The sequence below is a fragment of the Chiloscyllium plagiosum genome, unplaced genomic scaffold (genome assembly GCF_037043375.1).
Source record: "Chiloscyllium plagiosum isolate Xiang-an unplaced genomic scaffold, Cpla_swu_hap1 HiC_scaffold_27, whole genome shotgun sequence".
NCBI classification, from domain to species: domain Eukaryota; kingdom Metazoa; phylum Chordata; class Chondrichthyes; order Orectolobiformes; family Hemiscylliidae; genus Chiloscyllium; species Chiloscyllium plagiosum.
Genome location: NW_028270165.1, coordinates 84,354,182 through 84,378,063, shown reverse-complemented (window position 1 = coordinate 84,378,063; position 23,882 = coordinate 84,354,182). Strand labels below are relative to the sequence as shown.

General features: G+C 46.8%; 1 protein-coding gene and 7 non-coding genes across 8 annotated transcripts in view; all 8 read left to right on the top strand.

Moving 5' to 3' along the window:
* The window catches only part of LOC148144783 (uncharacterized), a 93,311-nt gene that overhangs the window by 41,190 nt on the left and 28,239 nt on the right, over positions 1 to 23,882 (top strand). The gene's annotated exons all lie outside the window — the stretch shown is intronic.
* Positions 117 to 188, top strand: trnae-uuc (transfer RNA glutamic acid (anticodon UUC)). The gene has a single exon. It is a non-coding gene; the product is annotated as a tRNA-Glu (tRNA).
* Positions 2,633 to 2,706, top strand: trnan-guu (transfer RNA asparagine (anticodon GUU)). Its single transcript has one exon. It is a non-coding gene; the product is annotated as a tRNA-Asn (tRNA).
* On the top strand, positions 5,180 to 5,251 carry trnae-uuc (transfer RNA glutamic acid (anticodon UUC)). The gene has a single exon. It is a non-coding gene; the product is annotated as a tRNA-Glu (tRNA).
* trnan-guu (transfer RNA asparagine (anticodon GUU)) lies at positions 7,696 to 7,769 on the top strand. Its single transcript has one exon. It is a non-coding gene; the product is annotated as a tRNA-Asn (tRNA).
* trnae-uuc (transfer RNA glutamic acid (anticodon UUC)) lies at positions 10,238 to 10,309 on the top strand. Its single transcript has one exon. It is a non-coding gene; the product is annotated as a tRNA-Glu (tRNA).
* trnae-uuc (transfer RNA glutamic acid (anticodon UUC)) lies at positions 15,294 to 15,365 on the top strand. Its single transcript has one exon. It is a non-coding gene; the product is annotated as a tRNA-Glu (tRNA).
* Positions 20,353 to 20,424, top strand: trnae-uuc (transfer RNA glutamic acid (anticodon UUC)). The gene has a single exon. It is a non-coding gene; the product is annotated as a tRNA-Glu (tRNA).

Here is a 23,882-nt window from a genome sequence, read left to right as displayed (position 1 = left end):
GGGAGCAATGGATACAAGCAATGACATTGGTGGAAGCCTTCTCACGATCGTGGCCCAGGTTCGATTTCCGGGCAGGGAAGCAATTTACATTAGAGCTGTGAGGTGGCGCTGCTGTCTCCCTGGTGGTCTAGTGGTTAGGATTCGGCGCTTTCACCGCTGCGGCCCGGGTTCGATTCCCGGTCAGGGAAGTGTTTCTCTGTGAATCGTTTGCCTACCCATTCTCCTTAAATGCGCTGTATCGTTCCTTATTGGCCTTCGTCGTTACTGGCTACTGCAGTGTGTCGTGCCTCGTTGAAATAGTGTCCTGATTCAGCTTGTTTTTATGTGTAGGGATCATTGCTTCTGTAGCTAAGTACTTGATTCGTGTGTGTTGTTTTCCTGTCGACGCTGTTTTGAATTTACCATTGACTGCTCGCTCTACTGTGACATCTAGGAATGGCACTTTGTTGTTGTTCTCCTCTTTTGTGAATTTTATGCCAGTAAGGATATTGTTGATGGTGTTGTAGGTTTCCTCTAATTTACTTCATTTTTTGATGACAAAAGTGTCATCACTGTGGCGGACACAAAGTTTGGTTTGGATCGTTGGAAGGGCTGTTGGTTTGAGACTGCATTATTGCTTCTGCTAGGAATCCTGATACTTGTGGTTTCATGGGTGTTTCGTTGATTTGTTTGAGGCTTGTTACTGAATATGAAGTGGGTGGTTAAGGCACAGTTCCACGAGCTGGATAGTGCTATCTTTGCTGATGAAGTTGGTGCTGTATTTGTGTCTTTGGTTCTTCGAGTAGTGTCTCCAGTTTTCTTTGGCCACGTTGATGTTCATGGATGTGAACAGGGCTGTTATGTCAAAGGACATCATTATTCCATCCTCTTCTAACTGAGTGTCTTTGGTGTTCAGGAATTCTTGGATGGAATAAATGGAGTGGCGTGAATCTTCGACTTGGTGTTCTAGTCTTCAGTGGAGGCCTTTGACTAGTCTGTATATTGGTATTCCAAGTAGTGAGACTATGGCCTGAGGGGGGCTCCTGGTTTGAAGAGGAGGAGAACAACAACAAAGTGCCATTCTTAGATGTCACAGTAGAGCGAACACTCAACAGTGAACTTCAAACTAGCGTCTACAGAAAAACAACACACGCAAACCAAGTGCTTAACCACAGAAGCAATCATCCCAACACCCACAAACGAAGCTGCATCAGGACATTATTTCAATGAGCCACTACACACTGCATATAGAGGATTATAAAATCATGAGGGATACGGATGAGGTGAACAGCAGGTGTCCTTTCCCTCAGCTGGGGTTTTCAGGATCAGGGAGCAAATATTTTGAGGTGAGTAGAGAAAGATTTTATAAAGACAGGACAAGGATCGTTTTTTAAGAGAGTGGCCTGAGTGCAGAATGAATGTCCAGAAGAAGTCATAGAGTCATAGAGATGTACAGCACAGAAACAGACTGTTTGGTCCAACTTGTCCATGCCGACCAACTATCCCAAAACAATCTAGTCCCACCTGACAGCGCACGGCCCCATATCCCTCCAAACCCTTCCTATTCATACACCTAACCAAATGCCTTTTAAATGTTGCAATCGTACTAGACTTCACCACTTCCTCTGGCAGTTCATTCAATAAACGTACAATCCTCTGCGTGAAAACGTTGCCCCTTAGATCTCTTTTGTATCTTTCCCCTCTAATGCTAAACCCATGCCCTCTCGTACTGGACTCCCCCACCCCAGGGAAAAAGACTTTGTCTATTTATCCTATCCATACCCCTCATGATTTTATACACGCAGAGTTACAACGTTTGGATAAGTACATGAATATGAAAGGTTCGAAGGTTTATGGGCAAACACTGGTAGGTGGGACGAGTTTAGTTTGAGAACATACTCAGCATGGACGAGTTGGATGAAGGGTCTGTTCAGTGCTGTCATACTCTGTGACTGACCTGTACTGGTCTTAAAACCATTTTCTTACCTCCCCCCATAACAATCCACTTCTTTGTTGTTCAAAACTCAGATGAATTTACCCTTGAATATGTTCAATGACCCCACTTCTGAACTGAATTCCTCTTCGTAATATACCACTTGCCTCGCTCATTGCCTGCTGCATCTGCCCGACAACTGGCATTGACTGGAATGGAGGGACTCTGACACCCCTTTATACATCCACACATCATTCCTGATGAAGGGCTTGTGCCCGAAACGTTCACTGTCCTGCTCCTCAGATGCTGCCTGACCTGTTCTGCTTTTCCAGTGCCACATTTTTCGACTTTCACCTCTAGTCCTCACTTTCTCCACATTCCAATATATCACCATTTAAACAATGCACTGCTTTTTTTTTAAACAGCCAAGGCTATAACAACACATTGCGGCACTGCACTTGCCATGTGTTTGCCAATTGAGATACAGACCTGGACCAACTTCGGGAAGAGGCAAAACACTGAGTTCTGAACAAAAACGGTAGCACACTCAAAACGTCGGCTCTGTTTACCTTTCCACGGATGCAGCTCGACCCGTTGGCTTTCTGCAGTATTCGCCGTGTTTGATCTGATAGAAGACAATGGTAATTCTGGGCGGGAAGGTTAAATTGTTAATTGAATAGTAGCTTCCTCAACGAGACTGTGCGGGCGCTGGGCGGACCTGTCTCTGTGGCGCAATTGGTCAGCGCGTTCGGCTGTTAACCGGAAGGTTGGTGGTTCGAGACCACCCGGAGACGGGGCGTTTGCTGTTCACGCTCCTACTGCTTTCTTGGCTGCAAAGATGCGCGTTTTGAATGGTGTCAGGAAAATGTTTCCCAAACGGAAATCTTTTCCACTGAGGAAGCACAAAGGGGTTTCTGAATTGATTGAATTTCTAACGTAAAGGAATGCGGATGCTGACAGTCCGAGACAGAAAGCGAAACTGCTGGAGCAACTCAGTAGTTTTGGATGTTCCTGGATGAGGTAAAAAAAAGTTCTGAAATGTCTCTGATTCTCTTTCTACAGATGCTGCCTGACCTGCTGAGTTGCTCCTGCAATTTCTGGTTTTGCTTTTAACTGAACGTCCATTTCATCTTTCGGGATGAAGCACCCAGAATCGCCATTTGCAGATATTTAACCCTTTCGAAAACTGTGAAGTGATTGGATTCAAACAAACTCTGCAATGATTTACTCTTTCTCAGCTCCACGGGCAGAGAGACCTGCGAAATGAAGCTGTCAGTGTGGTTCTGTATTGGTGGGCAGAGTGGTGAATGCGATGGACATGAAATCCATTGCGGGTTCCCCACGCAGGTGTGAACCCTGCCGACTACAGTTGAGAACTGTCGTCAGAAAGAAAGGGAGATTGTTTCACGGATTTTTAAAGATGCAAATCAGTGGAGGGGTTTAAATATTTCAATCACATTGGGACTGATCGGGAATCTGCAACCCACTGCCTGTCAGGGTGGAACAAGCAGATATCCCCAGAGCTGCTTTTGAGGATATGAGCCAAGTGTTTGGAAATGAGACTAGAACAGTGAGGGGCGTGAAGTCGTGGTCGAAATGAGGCAGGCACCTGAGGACAAAGGTGTTTTATTTGCCAGTGAAAGATACTGCTTCACAAAGTTGGGTCGATGGAAGGGAAGCAGTGATGGTGATTATCTTTGGCTGTTCACCTTGTGAATGTTCCCATTGCTGTGCATGTCCGTATAACGTCAGAACTCTGCAGCATGGCGGCGTCAGGTCCGCACAGTGCCAGGGGCGCAATGGATGACGCATGTGACTCCACCTACCTGTTTGAAATGCAGCTCACAGCTTCTTCACACACCCCAATTAATCTTTCTCATTGTCCTGAAGCCGGCATACGGTTTGAATTCCTGATCTGCAGGAACGAGACTCTTTTGACTGTCTCGCGTCAGTAAGTGTCCCTGAGAACATCAGAGTCACGTCACAGCGCTGTCAGAGGAGGGGAAGCTGAAAGAGCCCCACACGCTGCTCACGGGCACATTTCACTTTCCCCAACTCACCGCCCCAACCACTGCGGCTCCTGGGAGTGGAAAGGGAAGAAACGCCAAAACCCAGTCTCAGCTTTGTAAATCTTCAGGAAAAAAATAAGAACACTGCTTATCCCTTCCGGTCTTCCATCCTGGCCTGACAGCGTTGATTTTAAATGGCTGTCCAGTTAGTGCCGATTCGTTTTGGCTGAAAAAATCTTCCTTATCTCATCCCAGCATTTCTTGCCACAGAGAACTGTGCGGCAGAGTTCATGTATTTCCTTGTATGGTATTTTGTAAATAACATTCGTTTGCGGGTTGTTTGTATAGGGTATTTAAGGTTCACTAGCCGTTGTTTAATGCTGAGAGGGTTGAGTTATCTGGAAATCATTTCACAGATGTCTTTAATGTAAAGTAATGTGGCTAGGGTTTCTGCAGACGTTGTGTCTGCTAGTGTCAGTTTGTTGATGTGAAATCGTCACACTGGGTTTATTGGGTAGGCAAAAGTGGGGACTGCAGATGCTGGAAACCAGAGTTTAGATCAGAGTGGTACTGGAAAGGCACAGCAGGTCAGACAGCTTCCGAGGAGCAGGAAAATCGACATTTCGGGCTTAAGCCCTTCATCAGGAATAGAGGCAGGACGCTTCCAGGGATGGCGAGATAAATTGGGGGGTGCTGGGCCGAAGGTAGCAAAGAGTACAATAGGTGAATGGGGGTGGGGATGGAGGTGACAGGTCAGAGAGGAGGGTGGAGCGAACAGTTGAGAAGGGAGATTGGCAGGTAGGACAGGTCATGAGGACAGCGCTGAGCTGGAAGATTGGAACTGAGGTAAGGTGGGGGGAGGGGAAATGAGGAAACTGGTGAAGTCCACATTGATGTCCTGGGGTTGAATTTATCCGAGGCGAAAGGTGGGCGTGCTTCCTTCAGGCATCGGGTGGGGAGTGAGCGGCGATGGAGGAGGCCCAGGACCTGCATGTTCTCGGCAGAGTGGGAGGGGGGTTGAAATGTTGGGCCGGAGGGTGATGGGGTTGATTGCTGCGGGTGTCGTGGAGATGTTCCCTCAAGCGCTGTGACTTGACACTGCGAGGAGTCTCCAGTCTCCCCAATGTAGAGGAGACCGCATCGGGAGCAATGGATACAAGCAATGACATTGGTGGAAGCCTTCTCACGATCGTGGCCCAGGTTCGATTTCCGGGCAGGGAAGCAATTTACATTAGAGCTGTGAGGTGGCACTGCTGTCTCCCTGGTGGTCTAGTGGTTAGGATTCGGCGCTTTCACCGCTGCGGCCCGGGTTCGATTCCCGGTCAGGGAAGTGTTTCTCTGTGAATCGTTTGCCTACCCATTCTCCTTAAATGCGCTGTATCGTTCCTCATTGGCCTTCGTCGTTACTGGCTACTGCAGTGTGTCGTGCCTCGTTGAAATAGTGTCCTGATTCAGCTTGTTTTTATGTGTAGGGATCATTGCTTCTGTAGCTAAGTACTTGATTCGTGTGTGTTGTTTTCCTGTCGACGCTGTTTTGAATTTACCATTGACTGCTCGCTCTACTGTGACATCTAGGAATGGCACTTTGTTGTTGTTCTCCTCTTTTGTGAATTTTATGCCAGTAAGGATATTGTTGATGGTGTTGTAGGTTTCCTCTAATTTACTTCATTTTTTGATGACAAAAGTGTCATCACTGTGGCGGACACAAAGTTTGGTTTGGATCGTTGGAAGGGCTGTTGGTTTGAGACTGCATTATTGCTTCTGCTAGGAATCCTGATACTTGTGGTTTCATGGGTGTTTCGTTGATTTGTTTGAGGCTTGTTACTGAATATGAAGTGGGTGGTTAAGGCACAGTTCCACGAGCTGGATAGTGCTATCTTTGCTGATGAAGTTGGTGCTGTATTTGTGTCTTTGGTTCTTCGAGTAGTGTCTCCAGTTTTCTTTGGCCACGTTGATGTTCATGGATGTGAACAGGGCTGTTATGTCAAAGGACATCATTATTCCATCCTCTTCTAACTTAGTGTCTTTGGTGTTCAGGAATTCTTGGATGGAATAAATGGAGTGGCGTGAATCTTCGACTTGGTGTTCTAGTCTTCAGTGGAGGCCTTTGACTAGTCTGTATATTGGTATTCCAAGTAGTGAGACTATGGCCTGAGGGGGGCTCCTGGTTTGAAGAGGAGGAGAACAACAACAAAGTGCCATTCTTAGATGTCACAGTAGAGCGAACACTCAACAGTGAACTTCAAACTAGCGTCTACAGAAAAACAACACACGCAAACCAAGTGCTTAACCACAGAAGCAATCATCCCAACACCCACAAACGAAGCTGCATCAGGACATTATTTCAATGAGCCACTACACACTGCATATAGAGGATTATAAAATCATGAGGGATACGGATGAGGTGAACAGCAGGTGTCCTTTCCCTCAGCTGGGGTTTTCAGGATCAGGGAGCAAATATTTTGAGGTGAGTAGAGAAAGATTTTATAAAGACAGGACAAGGATCGTTTTTTAAGAGAGTGGCCTGAGTGCAGAATGAATGTCCAGAAGAAGTCATAGAGTCATAGAGATGTACAGCACAGAAACAGACTGTTTGGTCCAACTTGTCCATGCCGACCAACTATCCCAAAACAATCTAGTCCCACCTGACAGCGCACGGCCCCATATCCCTCCAAACCCTTCCTATTCATACACCTAACCAAATGCCTTTTAAATGTTGCAATCGTACTAGACTTCACCACTTCCTCTGGCAGTTCATTCAATAAACGTACAATCCTCTGCGTGAAAACGTTGCCCCTTAGATCTCTTTTGTATCTTTCCCCTCTAATGCTAAACCCATGCCCTCTCGTACTGGACTCCCCCACCCCAGGGAAAAAGACTTTGTCTATTTATCCTATCCATACCCCTCATGATTTTATACACGCAGAGTTACAACGTTTGGATAAGTACATGAATATGAAAGGTTCGAAGGTTTATGGGCAAACACTGGTAGGTGGGACGAGTTTAGTTTGAGAACATACTCAGCATGGAGGAGTTGGATGAAGGGTCTGTTCAGTGCTGTCATACTCTGTGACTGACCTGTACTGGTCATAAAACCATTTTCTTACCTCCCCCCATAACAATCCACTTCTTTGTTGTTCAAAACTCAGATGAATTTACCCTTGAATATGTTCAATGACCCCACTTCTGAACTGAATTCCTCTTCGTAATATACCACTTGCCTCGCTCATTGCCTGCTGCATCTGCCCGACAACTGGCATTGACTGGAATGGAGGGACTCTGACACCCCTTTATACATCCACACATCATTCCTGATGAAGGGCTTGTGCCCGAAACGTTCACTGTCCTGCTCCTCAGATGCTGCCTGACCTGTTCTGCTTTTCCAGTGCCACATTTTTCGACTTTCACCTCTAGTCCTCACTTTCTCCACATTCCAATATATCACCATTTAAACAATGCACTGCTTTTTTTTTAAACAGCCAAGGCGATAACTTCACATTGCGGCACTGCACTTGCCATGTGTTTGCCAATTGAGATACAGACCTGGACCAACTTCGGGAAGAGGCAAAACACTGAGTTCTGAACAAAAACGGTAGCACACTCAAAACGTCGGCTCTGTTTACCTTTCCACGGATGCAGCTCGACCCGTTGGCTTTCTGCAGTATTCGCCGTGTTTGAACTGATAGAAGACAATGGTAATTCTGGGCGGGAAGGTTAAATTGTTAATTGAATAGTAGCTTCCTCAACGAGACTGTGCGGGCGCTGGGCGGACCTGTCTCTGTGGCGCAATTGGTCAGCGCGTTCGGCTGTTAACCGGAAGGTTGGTGGTTCGAGACCACCCGGAGACGGGGCGTTTGCTGTTCACGCTCCTACTGCTTTCTTGGCTGCAAAGATGCGCGTTTTGAATGGTGTCAGGAAAATGTTTCCCAAACGGAAATCTTTTCCACTGAGGAAGCACAAAGGGGTTTCTGAATTGATTGAATTTCTAACGTAAAGGAATGCGGATGCTGACAGTCCGAGACAGAAAGCGAAACTGCTGGAGCAACTCAGTAGTTTTGGATGTTCCTGGATGAGGTAAAAAAAGTTCTGAAATGTCTCTGATTCTCTTTCTACAGATGCTGCCTGACCTGCTGAGTTGCTCCTGCAATTTCTGGTTTTGCTTTTAACTGAACGTCCATTTCATCTTTCGGGATGAAGCACCCAGAATCGCCATTTGCAGATATTTAACCCTTTCGAAAACTGTGAAGTGATTGGATTCAAACAAACTCTGCAATGATTTACTCTTTCTCAGCTCCACGGGCAGAGAGACCTGCGAAATGAAGCTGTCAGTGTGGTTCTGTATTGGTGGGCAGAGTGGTGAATGCGATGGACATGAAATCCATTGCGGGTTCCCCACGCAGGTGTGAACCCTGCCGACTACAGTTGAGAACTGTCGTCAGAAAGAAAGGGAGATTGTTTCACGGATTTTTAAAGATGCAAATCAGTGGAGGGGTTTAAATATTTCAATCACATTGGGACTGATCGGGAATCTGCAACCCACTGCCTGTCAGGGTGGAACAAGCAGATATCCCCAGAGCTGCTTTTGAGGATATGAGCCAAGTGTTTGGAAATGAGACTAGAACAGTGAGGGGCGTGAAGTCGTGGTCGAAATGAGGCAGGCACCTGAGGACAAAGGTGTTTTATTTGCCAGTGAAAGATACTGCTTCACAAAGTTGGGTCGATGGAAGGGAAGCAGTGATGGTGATTATCTTTGGCTGTTCACCTTGTGAATGTTCCCATTGCTGTGCATGTCCGTATAACGTCAGAACTCTGCAGCATGGCGGCGTCAGGTCCGCACAGTGCCAGGGGCGCAATGGATGACGCATGTGACTCCACCTACATGTTTGAAATGCAGCTCACAGCTTCTTCACACACCCCAATTAATCTTTCTCATTGTCCTGAAGCCGGCATACGGTTTGAATTCCTGATCTGCAGGAACGAGACTCTTTTGACTGTCTCGCGTCAGTAAGTGTCCCTGAGAACATCAGAGTCACGTCACAGCGCTGTCAGAGGAGGGGAAGCTGAAAGAGCCCCACACGCTGCTCACGGGCACATTTCACTTTCCCCAACTCACCGCCCCAACCACTGCGGCTCCTGGGAGTGGAAAGGGAAGAAACGCCAAAACCCAGTCTCAGCTTTGTAAATCTTCAGGAAATAAGAACACTGCTTATCCCTTCCGGTCTTCCATCCTGGCCTGACAGCGTTGATTTTAAATGGCTGTCCAGTTAGTGCCGATTCGTTTTGGCTGAAAAAATCTTCCTTATCTCATCCCAGCATTTCTTGCCACAGAGAACTGTGCGGCAGAGTTCATGTATTTCCTTGTATGGTATTTTGTAAATAACATTCGTTTGCGGGTTGTTTGTATAGGGTATTTAAGGTTCACTAGCCGTTGTTTAATGCTGAGAGGGTTGAGTTATCTGGAAATCATTTCACAGATGTCTTTAATGTAAAGTAATGTGGCTAGGGTTTCTGCAGACGTTGTGTCTGCTAGTGTCAGTTTGTTGATGTGAAATCGTCACACTGGGTTTATTGGGTAGGCAAAAGTGGGGACTGCAGATGCTGGAAACCAGAGTTTAGATCAGAGTGGTACTGTAAAGGCACAGCAGGTCAGACAGCTTCCGAGGAGCAGGAAAATCGACATTTCGGGCTTAAGCCCTTCATCAGGAATTGAGGCAGGACGCTTCCAGGGATGGCGAGATAAATTGGGGGGTGCTGGGCCGAAGGTAGCAAAGAGTACAATAGGTGAATGGGGGTGGGGATGGAGGTGACAGGTCAGAGAGGAGGGTGGAGCGAACAGTTGAGAAGGGAGATTGGCAGGTAGGACAGGTCATGAGGACAGCGCTGAGCTGGAAGGTTGGAACTGAGGTAAGGTGGGGGGAGGGGAAATGAGGAAACTGGTGAAGTCCACATTGATGTCCTGGGGTTGAATTTATCCGAGGCGAAAGGTGGGCGTGCTTCCTTCAGGCATCGGGTGGGGAGTGAGCGGCGATGGAGGAGGCCCAGGACCTGCATGTTCTCGGCAGAGTGGGAGGGGGGTTGAAATGTTGGGCCAGAGGGTGATGGGGTTGATTGCTGCGGGTGTCGTGGAGATGTTCCCTCAAGCGCTGTGACTTGACACTGCGAGGAGTCTCCAGTCTCCCCAATGTAGAGGAGACCGCATCGGGAGCAATGGATACAAGCAATGACATTGGTGGAAGCCTTCTCACGATCGTGGCCCAGGTTCGATTTCCGGGCAGGGAAGCAATTTACATTAGAGCTGTGAGGTGGCACTGTTGTCTCCCTGGTGGTCTAGTGGTTAGGATTCGGCGCTTTCACCGCTGCGGCCCGGGTTCGATTCCCGGTCAGGGAAGTGTTTCTCTGTGAATCGTTTGCTTACCCATTCTCCTTAAATGCGCTGTATCGTTCCTTATTGGCCTTCGTCGTTACTGGCTACTGCAGTGTGTCGTGCCTCGTTGAAATAGTGTCCTGATTCAGCTTGTTTTTATGTGTAGGGATCATTGCTTCTGTAGCTAAGTACTTGATTCGTGTGTGTTGTTTTCCTGTCGACGCTGTTTTGAATTTACCATTGACTGCTCGCTCTACTGTGACATCTAGGAATGGCACTTTGTTGTTGTTCTCCTCTTTTGTGAATTTTATGCCAGTAAGGATATTGTTGATGGTGTTGTAGGTTTCCTTTAATTTACTTCATTTTTTGATGACAAAAGTGTCATCACTGTGGCGGACACAAAGTTTGGTTTGGATCGTTGGAAGGGCTGTTGGTTTGAGACTGCATTATTGCTTCTGCTAGGAATCCTGATACTTGTGGTTTCATGGGTGTTTCGTTGATTTGTTTGAGGCTTGTTACTGAATATGAAGTGGGTGGTTAAGGCACAGTTCCACGAGCTGGATAGTGCTATCTTTGCTGATGAAGTTGGTGCTGTATTTGTGTCTTTGGTTCTTCGAGTAGTGTCTCCAGTTTTCTTTGGCCACGTTGATGTTCATGGATGTGAACAGGGCTGTTATGTCAAAGGACATCATTATTCCATCCTCTTCTAACTGAGTGTCTTTGGTGTTCAGGAATTCTTGGATGGAATAAATGGAGTGGCGTGAATCTTCGACTTGGTGTTCTAGTCTTCAGTGGAGGCCTTTGACTAGTCTGTATATTGATGTTCCAAGTAGTGAGACTATGGCCTGAGGGGGGCTCCTGGTTTGAAGAGGAGGAGAACAACAACAAAGTGCCATTCTTAGATGTCACAGTAGAGCGAACACTCAACAGTGAACTTCAAACTAGCGTCTACAGAAAAACAACACACGCAAACCAAGTGCTTAACCACAGAAGCAATCATCCCAACACCCACAAACGAAGCTGCATCAGGACATTATTTCAATGAGCCACTACACACTGCATATAGAGGATTATAAAATCATGAGGGATACGGATGAGGTGAACAGCAGGTGTCCTTTCCCTCAGCTGGGGTTTTCAGGATCAGGGAGCAAATATTTTGAGGTGAGTAGAGAAAGATTTTATAAAGACAGGACAAGGATCGTTTTTTAAGAGAGTGGCCTGAGTGCAGAATGAATGTCCAGAAGAAGTCATAGAGTCATAGAGATGTACAGCACAGAAACAGACTGTTTGGTCCAACTTGTCCATGCCGACCAACTATCCCAAAACAATCTAGTCCCACCTGACAGCGCACGGCCCCATATCCCTCCAAACCCTTCCTATTCATACACCTAACCAAATGCCTTTTAAATGTTGCAATCGTACTAGACTTCACCACTTCCTCTGGCAGTTCATTCAATAAACGTACAATCCTCTGCGTGAAAACGTTGCCCCTTAGATCTCTTTTGTATCTTTCCCCTCTAATGCTAAACCCATGCCCTCTCGTACTGGACTCCCCCACCCCAGGGAAAAAGACTTTGTCTATTTATCCTATCCATACCCCTCATGATTTTATACACGCAGAGTTACAACGTTTGGATAAGTACATGAATATGAAAGGTTCGAAGGTTTATGGGCAAACACTGGTAGGTGGGACGAGTTTAGTTTGAGAACATACTCAGCATGGACGAGTTGGATGAAGGGTCTGTTCAGTGCTGTCATACTCTGTGACTGACCTGTACTGGTCTTAAAACCATTTTCTTACCTCCCCCCATAACAATCCACTTCTTTGTTGTTCAAAACTCAGATGAATTTACCCTTGAATATGTTCAATGACCCCACTTCTGAACTGAATTCCTCTTCGTAATATACCACTTGCCTCGCTCATTGCCTGCTGCATCTGCCCGACAACTGGCATTGACTGGAATGGAGGGACTCTGACACCCTTTTATACATCCACACATCATTCCTGATGAAGGGCTTGTGCCCGAAACGTTCACTGTCCTGCTCCTCAGATGCTGCCTGACCTGTTCTGCTTTTCCAGTGCCACATTTTTCGACTTTCACCTCTAGTCCTCACTTTCTCCACATTCCAATATATCACCATTTAAACAATGCACTGCTTTTTTTTAAACAGCCAAGGCTATAACAACACATTGCGGCACTGCACTTGCCATGTGTTTGCCAATTGAGATACAGACCTGGACCAACTTCGGGAAGAGGCAAAACACTGAGTTCTGAACAAAAACGGTAGCACACTCAAAACGTCGGCTCTGTTTACCTTTCCACGGATGCAGCTCGACCCGTTGGCTTTCTGCAGTATTCGCCGTGTTTGAACTGATAGAAGACAATGGTAATTCTGGGCGGGAAGGTTAAATTGTTAATTGAATAGTAGCTTCCTCAACGAGACTGTGCCGGCGCTGGGCGGACCTGTCTCTGTGGCGCAATTGGTCACCGCGTTCGGCTGTTAACCGGAAGGTTGGTGGTTCGAGACCACCCGGAGACGGGGCGTTTGCTGTTCACGCTCCTACTGCTTTCTTGGCTGCAAAGATGCGCGATTTGAATGGTGTCAGGAAAATGTTTCCCAAACGGAAATCTTTTCCACTGAGGAAGCACAAAGGGGTTTCTGAATTGATTGAATTTCTAACGTAAAGGAATGCGGATGCTGACAGTCCGAGACAGAAAGCGAAACTGCTGGAGCAACTCAGTAGTTTTGGATGTTCCTGGATGAGGTAAAAAAAGTTCTGAAATGTCTCTGATTCTCTTTCTACAGATGCTGCCTGACCTGCTGAGTTGCTCCTGCAATTTCTGGTTTTGCTTTTAACTGAACGTCCATTTCATCTTTCGGGATGAAGCACCCAGAATCGCCATTTGCAGATATTTAACCCTTTCGAAAACTGAGAAGTGATTGGATTCAAACAAACTCTGCAATGATTTACTCTTTCTCAGCTCCACGGGCAGAGAGACCTGCGAAATGAAGCTGTCAGTGTGGTTCTGTATTGGTGGGCAGAGTGGTGAATGCGATGGACATGAAATCCATTGCGGGTTCCCCACGCAGGTGTGAACCCTGCCGACTACAGTTGAGAACTGTCGTCAGAAAGAAAGGGAGATTGTTTCACGGATTTTTAAAGATGCAAATCAGTGGAGGGGTTTAAATATTTCAATCACATTGGGACTGATCGGGAATCTGCAACCCACTGCCTGTCAGGGTGGAAAAGCAGATATCCCCAGAGCTGCTTTTGAGGATATGAGCCAAGTGTTTGGAAATGAGACTAGAACAGTGAGGGGCGTGAAGTCGTGGTCGAAATGAGGCAGGCACCTGAGAACAAAGGTGTTTTATTTGCCAGTGAAAGATACTGCTTCACAAAGTTGGGTCGATGGAAGGGAAGCAGTGATGGTGATTATCTTTGGCTGTTCACCTTGTGAATGTTCCCATTGCTGTGCATGTCCGTATAACGTCAGAACTCTGCAGCATGGCGGCGTCAGGTCCGCACAGTGCCAGGGGCGCAATGGATGACGCATGTGACTCCACCTACATGTTTGAAATGCAGCTCACAGCTTCTTCACACACCCCAATTAATCTTTCTCATTGTCTTGAAGCCGGCATACGGTTTGAATTCCTGATCTGCAGGAACGAGACTCTTTTCACTGTCTCGCGTCAGTAAGTGTCCCTGAGAACATCAGAGTCACGTCACAGCGCTGTCAGAGGAGGGGAAGCTGAAAGAGCCCCACACGCTGCTCACGGGCACATTTCACTTTCCCCAACTCACCGCCCCAACCACTGCGGCTCCTGGGAGTGGAAAGGGAACAAACACCAAAACCCGGTCTCAGCTTTGTAAATCTTCAGGAAATAAGAAAACTGATTATCCCTTCCGGTCTTCCATCCTGGCCTGACAGCGTTGATTTTAAATGGCTGTCCAGTTAGTGCCGATTCGTTTTGGCTGAAAAAATCTTCCTTATCTCATCCCAGCATTTCTTGCCACAGAGAACTGTGCGGCAGAGTTCATGTATTTCCTTGTATGGTATTTTGTAAATAACATTCGTTTGCGGATTGTTTGTATAGGGTATTTAAGGTTCACTAGCCGTTGTTTAATGCTGAGAGGGTTGAGTTATCTGGAAATCATTTCACAGATGTCTTTAATGTAAAGTAATGTGGCTAGGGTTTCTGCAGACGTTGTGTCTGCTAGTGTCAGTTTGTTGATGTGAAATCGTCACACTGGGTTTATTGGGTAGGCAAAAGTGGGGACTGCAGATGCTGGAAACCAGAGTTTAGATCAGAGTGGTACTGGAAAGGCACAGCAGGTCAGACAGCTTCCGAGGAGCAGGAAAATCGACATTTCGGGCTTAAGCCCTTCATCAGGAATAGAGGCAGGACGCTTCCAGGGATGGCGAGATAAATTGGGGGGTGCTGGGCCGAAGGTAGCAAAGAGTACAATAGGTGAATGGGGGTGGGGATGGAGGTGACAGGTCAGAGAGGAGGGTGGAGCGAACAGTTGAGAAGGGAGATTGGCAGGTAGGACAGGTCATGAGGACAGCGCTGAGCTGGAAGGTTGGAACTGAGGTAAGGTGGGGGGAGGGGAAATGAGGAAACTGGTGAAGTCCACATTGATGTCCTGGGGTTGAATTTATCCGAGGCGAAAGGTGGGCGTGCTTCCTTCAGGCATCGGGTGGGGAGTGAGCGGCGATGGAGGAGGCCCAGGACCTGCATGTTCTCGGCAGAGTGGGAGGGGGGTTGAAATGTTGGGCCAGAGGGTGATGGGGTTGATTGCTGCGGGTGTCGTGGAGATGTTCCCTCAAGCGCTGTGACTTGACACTGCGAGGAGTCTCCAGTCTCCCCAATGTAGAGGAGACCGCATCGGGAGCAATGGATACAAGCAATGACATTGGTGGAAGCCTTCTCACGATCGTGGCCCAGGTTCGATTTCCGGGCAGGGAAGCAATTTACATTAGAGCTGTGAGGCGGCACTGCTGTCTCCCTGGTGGTCTAGTGGTTAGGATTCGGCGCTTTCACCGCTGCGGCCCGGGTTCGATTCCCGGTCAGGGAAGTGCTTCTCTGTGAATCGTTTGCCTACCCATTCTCCTTAAATGCGCTGTACAGTTCCTTATTGTCCTTCGTCGTTACTGGCTACTGCAGTGTGTCGTGCCTCGTTGAAATAGTGTCCTGATTCAGCTTGTTTGTATGTGTCGGGATCATTGCTTCTGTAGCTAAGTCCTTGATTCGTGTGTGTTGTTTTCCTGTCGACGCTGTTTTGAATTTACCATTGACTGCTCGCTCTACTGTGACATCTAGAAATGGCACTTTGTTGTTGTTCTCCTCTTTTGTGAATTTTATGCCAGTAAGGATATTGTTGATGGTGTTGTAGGTTTCCTCTAATTTACTTCATTTTTTGATGACAAAAGTGTCATCACTGTGGCGGACACAAAGTTTGGTTTGGATCGTTGGAAGGGCTGTTGGTTTGAGACTGCATTATTGCTTCTGCTAGGAATCCTGATACTTGTGGTTTCATGGGTGTTTCGTTGATTTGTTTGAGGCTTGTTACTGAATATGAAGTGGGTGGTTAAGGCACAGTTCCACGAGCTGGATAGTGCTATCTTTGCTGATGAAGTTGGTGCTGTATTTGTGTCTTTGGTTCTTCGAGTAGTGTCTCCAGTTTTCTTTGGCCACGTTGATGTTAATGGATGTGAACAGGGCTGTTATGTCAAAGGACATCATTATTCCATCCTCTTCTAACTGAGTGTCTTTGGTGTTCAGGAATTCTTGGATGGAATAAATGGAGTGGCGTGAATCTTCGACTTGGTGTTCTAGTCTTCAGTGGAGGCCTTTGACTAGTCTGTATATTGGTATTCCAAGTAGTGAGACTATGGCCTGAGGGGGGCTCCTGGTTTGAAGAGGAGGAGAACAACAACAAAGTGCCATTCTTAGATGTCACAGTAGAGCGAACACTCAACAGTGAACTTCAAACTAGCGTCTACAGAAAAACAACACACGCAAACCAAGTGCTTAACCACAGAAGCAATCATCCCAACACCCACAAACGAAGCTGCATCAGGACATTATTTCAATGAGCCACTACACACTGCATATAGAGGATTATAAAATCATGAGGGATACGGATGAGGTGAACAGCAGGTGTCCTTTCCCTCAGCTGGGGTTTTCAGGATCAGGGAGCAAATATTTTGAGGTGAGTAGAGAAAGATTTTATAAAGACAGGACAAGGATCGTTTTTTAAGAGAGTGGCCTGAGTGCAGAATGAATGTCCAGAAGAAGTCATAGAGTCATAGAGATGTACAGCACAGAAACAGACTGTTTGGTCCAACTTGTCCATGCCGACCAACTATCCCAAAACAATCTAGTCCCACCTGACAGCGCACGGCCCCATATCCCTCCAAACCCTTCCTATTCATACACCTAACCAAATGCCTTTTAAATGTTGCAATCGTACTAGACTTCACCACTTCCTCTGGCAGTTCATTCAATAAACGTACAATCCTCTGCGTGAAAACGTTGCCCCTTAGATCTCTTTTGTATCTTTCCCCTCTAATGCTAAACCCATGCCCTCTCGTACTGGACTCCCCCACCCCAGGGAAAAAGACTTTGTCTATTTATCCTATCCATACCCCTCATGATTTTATACACGCAGAGTTACAACGTTTGGATAAGTACATGAATATGAAAGGTTCGAAGGTTTATGGGCAAACACTGGTAGGTGGGACGAGTTTAGTTTGAGAACATACTCAGCATGGACGAGTTGGATGAAGGGTCTGTTCAGTGCTGTCATACTCTGTGACTGACCTGTACTGGTCTTAAAACCATTTTCTTACCTCCCCCCATAACAATCCACTTCTTTGTTGTTCAAAACTCAGATGAATTTACCCTTGAATATGTTCAATGACCCCACTTCTGAACTGAATTCCTCTTCGTAATATACCACTTGCCTCGCTCATTGCCTGCTGCATCTGCCCGACAACTGGCATTGACTGGAATGGAGGGACTCTGACACCCCTTTATACATCCACACATCATTCCTGATGAAGGGCTTGTGCCCGAAACGTTCACTGTCCTGCTCCTCAGATGCTGCCTGACCTGTTCTGCTTTTCCAGTGCCACATTTTTCGACTTTCACCTCTAGTCCTCACTTTCTCCACATTCCAATATATCACCATTTAAACAATGCACTGCTTTTTTTTTTAAACAGCCATGGCGATAACTTCACATTGCGGCACTGCACTTGCCATGTGTTTGCCAATTGAGATACAGACCTGGACCAACTTCGGGAAGAGGCAAAACACTGAGTTCTGAACAAAAACGGTAGCACACTCAAAACGTCGGCTCTGTTTACCTTTCCACGGATGCAGCTCGACCCGTTGGCTTTCTGCAGTATTCGCCGTGTTTGAACTGATAGAAGACAATGGTAATTCTGGGCGGGAAGGTTAAATTGTTAATTGAATAGTAGCTTCCTCAACGAGACTGTGCGGGCGCTGGGCGGACCTGTCTCTGTGGCGCAATTGGTCAGCGTGTTCGGCTGTTAACCGGAAGGTTGGTGGTTCGAGACCACCCGGAGACGGGGCGTTTGCTGTTCACGCTCCTACTGCTTTCTTGGCTGCAAAGATGCGCGTTTTGAATGGTGTCAGGAAAATGTTTCCCAAACGGAAATCTTTTCCACTGAGGAAGCACAAAGGGGTTTCTGAATTGATTGAATTTCTAACGTAAAGGAATGCGGATGCTGACAGTCCGAGACAGAAAGCGAAACTGCTGGAGCAACTCAGTAGTTTTGGATGTTCCTGGATGAGGTAAAAAAAGTTCTGAAATGTCTCTGATTCTCTTTCTACAGATGCTGCCTGACCTGCTGAGTTGCTCCTGCAATTTCTGGTTTTGCTTTTAACTGAACGTCCATTTCATCTTTCGGGATGAAGCACCCAGAATCGCCATTTGCAGATATTTAACCCTTTCGAAAACTGTGAAGTGATTGGATTCAAACAAACTCTGCAATGATTTACTCTTTCTCAGCTCCACGGGCAGAGAGACCTGCGAAATGAAGCTGTCAGTGTGGTTCTGTATTGGTGGGCAGAGTGGTGAATGCGATGGACATGAAATCCATTGCGGGTTCCCCACGCAGGTGTGAACCCTGCCGACTACAGTTGAGAACTGTCGTCAGAAAGAAAGGGAGATTGTTTCACGGATTTTTAAAGATGCAAATCAGTGGAGGGGTTTAAATATTTCAATCACATTGGGACTGATCGGGAATCTGCAACCCACTGCCTGTCAGGGTGGAACAAGCAGATATCCCCAGAGCTGCTTTTGAGGATATGAGCCAAGTGTTTGGAAATGAGACTAGAACAGTGAGGGGCGTGAAGTCGTGGTCGAAATGAGGCAGGCACCTGAGGACAAAGGTGTTTTATTTGCCAGTGAAAGATACTGCTTCACAAAGTTGGGTCGATGGAAGGGAAGCAGTGATGGTGATTATCTTTGGCTGTTCACCTTGTGAATGTTCCCATTGCTGTGCATGTCCGTATAACGTCAGAACTCTGCAGCATGGCGGCGTCAGGTCCGCACAGTGCCAGGGGCGCAATGGATGACGCATGTGACTCCACCTACATGTTTGAAATGCAGCTCACAGCTTCTTCACACACCCCAATTAATCTTTCTCATTGTCCTGAAGCCGGCATACGGTTTGAATTCCTGATCTGCAGGAACGAGACTCTTTTGACTGTCTCACGTCAGTAAGTGTCCCTGAGAACATCAGAGTCACGTCACAGCGCTGTCAGAGGAGGGGAAGCTGAAAGAGCCCCACACGCTGCTCACGGGCACATTTCACTTTCCCCAACTCACCGCCCCAACCACTGCGGCTCCTGGGAGTGGAAAGGGAACAAACACCAAAACCCAGTCTCAGCTTTGTAAATCTTCAGGAAATAAGAAAACTGATTATCCCTTCCGGTCTTCCATCCTGGCCTGACAGCGTTGATTTTAAATGGCTGTCCAGTTAGTGCCGATTCGTTTTGGCTGAAAAAATCTTCCTTATCTCATCCCAGCATTTCTTGCCACAGAGAACTGTGCGGCAGAGTTCATGTATTTCCTTGTATGGTATTTTGTAAATAACATTCGTTTGCGGATTGTTTGTATAGGGTATTTAAGGTTCACTAGCCGTTGTTTAATGCTGAGAGGGTTGAGTTATCTGGAAATCATTTCACAGATGTCTTTAATGTAAAGTAATGTGGCTAGGGTTTCTGCAGACGTTGTGTCTGCTAGTGTCAGTTTGTTGATGTGAAATCGTCACACTGGGTTTATTGGGTAGGCAAAAGTGGGGACTGCAGATGCTGGAAACCAGAGTTTAGATCAGAGTGGTACTGGAAAGGCACAGCAGGTCAGACAGCTTCCGAGGAGCAGGAAAATCGACATTTCGGGCTTAAGCCCTTCATCAGGAATAGAGGCAGGACGCTTCCAGGGATGGCGAGATAAATTGGGGGGTGCTGGGCCGAAGGTAGCAAAGAGTACAATAGGTGAATGGGGGTGGGGATGGAGGTGACAGGTCAGAGAGGAGGGTGGAGCGAACAGTTGAGAAGGGAGATTGGCAGGTAGGACAGGTCATGAGGACAGCGCTGAGCTGGAAGATTGGAACTGAGGTAAGGTGGGGGGAGGGGAAATGAGGAAACTGGTGAAGTCCACATTGATGTCCTGGGGTTGAATTTATCCGAGGCGAAAGGTGGGCGTGCTTCCTTCAGGCATCGGGTGGGGAGTGAGCGGCGATGGAGGAGGCCCAGGACCTGCATGTTCTCGGCAGAGTGGGAGGGGGGTTGAAATGTTGGGCCGGAGGGTGATGGGGTTGATTGCTGCGGGTGTCGTGGAGATGTTCCCTCAAGCGCTGTGACTTGACACTGCGAGGAGTCTCCAGTCTCCCCAATGTAGAGGAGACCGCATCGGGAGCAATGGATACAAGCAATGACATTGGTGGAAGCCTTCTCACGATCGTGGCCCAGGTTCGATTTCCGGGCAGGGAAGCAATTTACATTAGAGCTGTGAGGTGGCGCTGCTGTCTCCCTGGTGGTCTAGTGGTTAGGATTCGGCGCTTTCACCGCTGCGGCCCGGGTTCGATTCCCGGTCAGGGAAGTGTTTCTCTGTGAATCGTTTGCCTACCCATTCTCCTTAAATGCGCTGTATCGTTCCTTATTGGCCTTCGTCGTTACTGGCTACTGCAGTGTGTCGTGCCTCGTTGAAATAGTGTCCTGATTCAGCTTGTTTTTATGTGTAGGGATCATTGCTTCTGTAGCTAAGTACTTGATTCGTGTGTGTTGTTTTCCTGTCGACGCTGTTTTGAATTTACCATTGACTGCTCGCTCTACTGTGACATCTAGGAATGGCACTTTGTTGTTGTTCTCCTCTTTTGTGAATTTTATGCCAGTAAGGATATTGTTGATGGTGTTGTAGGTTTCCTCTAATTTACTTCATTTTTTGATGACAAAAGTGTCATCACTGTGGCGGACACAAAGTTTGGTTTGGATCGTTGGAAGGGCTGTTGGTTTGAGACTGCATTATTGCTTCTGCTAGGAATCCTGATACTTGTGGTTTCATGGGTGTTTCGTTGATTTGTTTGAGGCTTGTTACTGAATATGAAGTGGGTGGTTAAGGCACAGTTCCACGAGCTGGATAGTGCTATCTTTGCTGATGAAGTTGGTGCTGTATTTGTGTCTTTGGTTCTTCGAGTAGTGTCTCCAGTTTTCTTTGGCCACGTTGATGTTAATGGATGTGAACAGGGCTGTTATGTCAAAGGACATCATTATTCCATCCTCTTCTAACTGAGTGTCTTTGGTGTTCAGGAATTCTTGGATGGAATAAATGGAGTGGCGTGAATCTTCGACTTGGTGTTCTAGTCTTCAGTGGAGGCCTTTGACTAGTCTGTATATTGGTATTCCAAGTAGTGAGACTATGGCCTGAGGGGGGCTCCTGGTTTGAAGAGGAGGAGAACAACAACAAAGTGCCATTCTTAGATGTCACAGTAGAGCGAACACTCAACAGTGAACTTCAAACTAGCGTCTACAGAAAAACAACACACGCAAACCAAGTGCTTAACCACAGAAGCAATCATCCCAACACCCACAAACGAAGCTGCATCAGGACATTATTTCAATGAGCCACTACACACTGCATATAGAGGATTATAAAATCATGAGGGATACGGATGAGGTGAACAGCAGGTGTCCTTTCCCTCAGCTGGGGTTTTCAGGATCAGGGAGCAAATATTTTGAGGTGAGTAGAGAAAGATTTTATAAAGACAGGACAAGGATCGTTTTTTAAGAGAGTGGTCTGAGTGCAGAATGAATGTCCAGAAGAAGTCATAGAGTCATAGAGATGTACAGCACAGAAACAGACTGTTTGGTCCAACTTGTCCATGCCGACCAACTATCCCAAAACAATCTAGTCCCACCTGACAGCGCTCGGCCCCATATCCCTCCAAACCCTTCCTATTCATACATCTAACCAAATGCCTTTTAAATGTTGCAATCGTACTAGACTTCACCACTTCCTCTGGCAGTTCATTCAATAAACGTACAATCCTCTGCGTGAAAACGTTGCCCCTTAGATCTCTTTTGTATCTTTCCCCTCTAATGCTAAACCCATGCCCTCTCGTACTGGACTCCCCCACCCCAGGGAAAAAGACTTTGTCTATTTATCCTATCCATACCCCTCATGATTTTATACACGCAGAGTTACAACGTTTGGATAAGTACATGAATATGAAAGGTTCGAAGGTTTATGGGCAAACACTGGTAGGTGGGACGAGTTTAGTTTGAGAACATACTCAGCATGGACGAGTTGGATGAAGGGTCTGTTCAGTGCTGTCATACTCTGTGACTGACCTGTACTGGTCTTAAAACCATTTTCTTACCTCCCCCCATAACAATCCACTTCTTTGTTGTTCAAAACTCAGATGAATTTAGCCTTGAATATGTTCAATGACCCCACTTCTGAACTGAATTCCTCTTCGTAATATACCACTTGCCTCGCTCATTGCCTGCTGCATCTGCCCGACAACTGGCATTGACTGGTGTGGAGGGACTCTGACACCCCTTTATACATCCACACATCATTCCTGATGAAGGGCTTGTGCCCGAAACGTTCACTGTCCTGCTCCTCAGATGCTGCCTGACCTGTTCTGCTTTTCCAGTGCCACATTTTTCGACTTTCACCTCTAGTCCTCACTTTCTCCACATTCCAATATATCACCATTTAAACAATGCACTGCTTTTTTTTTTAAACAGCCAAGGCTATAACTACACATTGCGGCACTGCACTTGCCATGTGTTTGCCAATTGAGATACAGACCTGGACCAACTTCGGGAAGAGGCAAAACACTGAGTTCTGAACAAAAACGGTAGCACACTCAAAACGTCGGCTCTGTTTACCTTTCCACGGATGCAGCTCGACCCGTTGGCTTTCTGCAGTATTCGCCGTGTTTGAACTGAAAGAAGACAATGGTAATTCTGGGCGGGAAGGTTAAATTATTAATTGAATAGTAGCTTCCTCAACGAGACTGTGCGGGCGCTGGGCGGACCTGTCTCTGTGGCGCAATCGGTCAGCGCGTTCGGCTCGTAAACGGATGGTTCATGGTTCAAGACTACGCAGGGTCGGCGTGTTTTTTGTTCACGCTCCTGCTGCTTTCTTGGCTGCAAAGTTGCGCGTTTTTAATGGTGTCAGGAAAATGTTTCCCAAACGGAAATCTTTTCCACTGAGGAAGCACAAAGGGGTTTCTGAATTGATTGAATTTCTAAAGTAAATGACTGCGGATGCTAACAGTCCGAGACAGAATGCGAAACTACTGGAGCAACTCAGTGGGTTTGGCTGCACCTGGATGAGGAAAAAAAAAGTTCTGAAATGTTGTCTCTGATTCTCTTTCTACAGATGCTGCCTGACCTGCTAAGTTGCTCCTGCAATTTCTGTATTTCTTTTTAAGTGAACGTCCATTTCATCTTTCAGACTCGCCATGTGCAGATATTTAACCCTTTCGAAACCTGTGAAATGATTGGATTCAAACAAACTCTGCAATGATTCACTCTTTCTCAGCTCCACAGGCAGAGAGATCTGGGAAATGAAGCTGTCGGGAATCTGCCACCCACTGCCTGTCAGGGTGGAACAAGAGATACCCGCAGAGCTGCTTTTGAGGCGATGAGCCAAGTGTTTGGAAATGAGACTCGAACAGTGAGGGGCGTGAAGTCGTGGTCAAAATGAAGCAGGCACCTGAGGACAACGGTGTTTTATTTGCCAGTGAAAGATACTGTTTCACAAAGTTGAGTCGATAGAAGGGAAGCAGTGACGGTGATTATCTTTGGCTGTTTACCTCTACCTCAAAAATTCGGCAGAATTTTAAAGTCACGAGGAAAAGAAGTAAAAGTGACATTAGGAAGAACGTTTTCGTACAGGGAGTGGTTAGGGTCAGTAAGTCCCTGTATGTCATTGACAAAGAGTAAGATTCAATGGGCACAAAAGGGAATTCGGTGGTCACGTTCAGATGTGCAGATTTACGCTGAGAAGGCGAGAGAATGAAACGAATAGAGACACACGTTTACTTA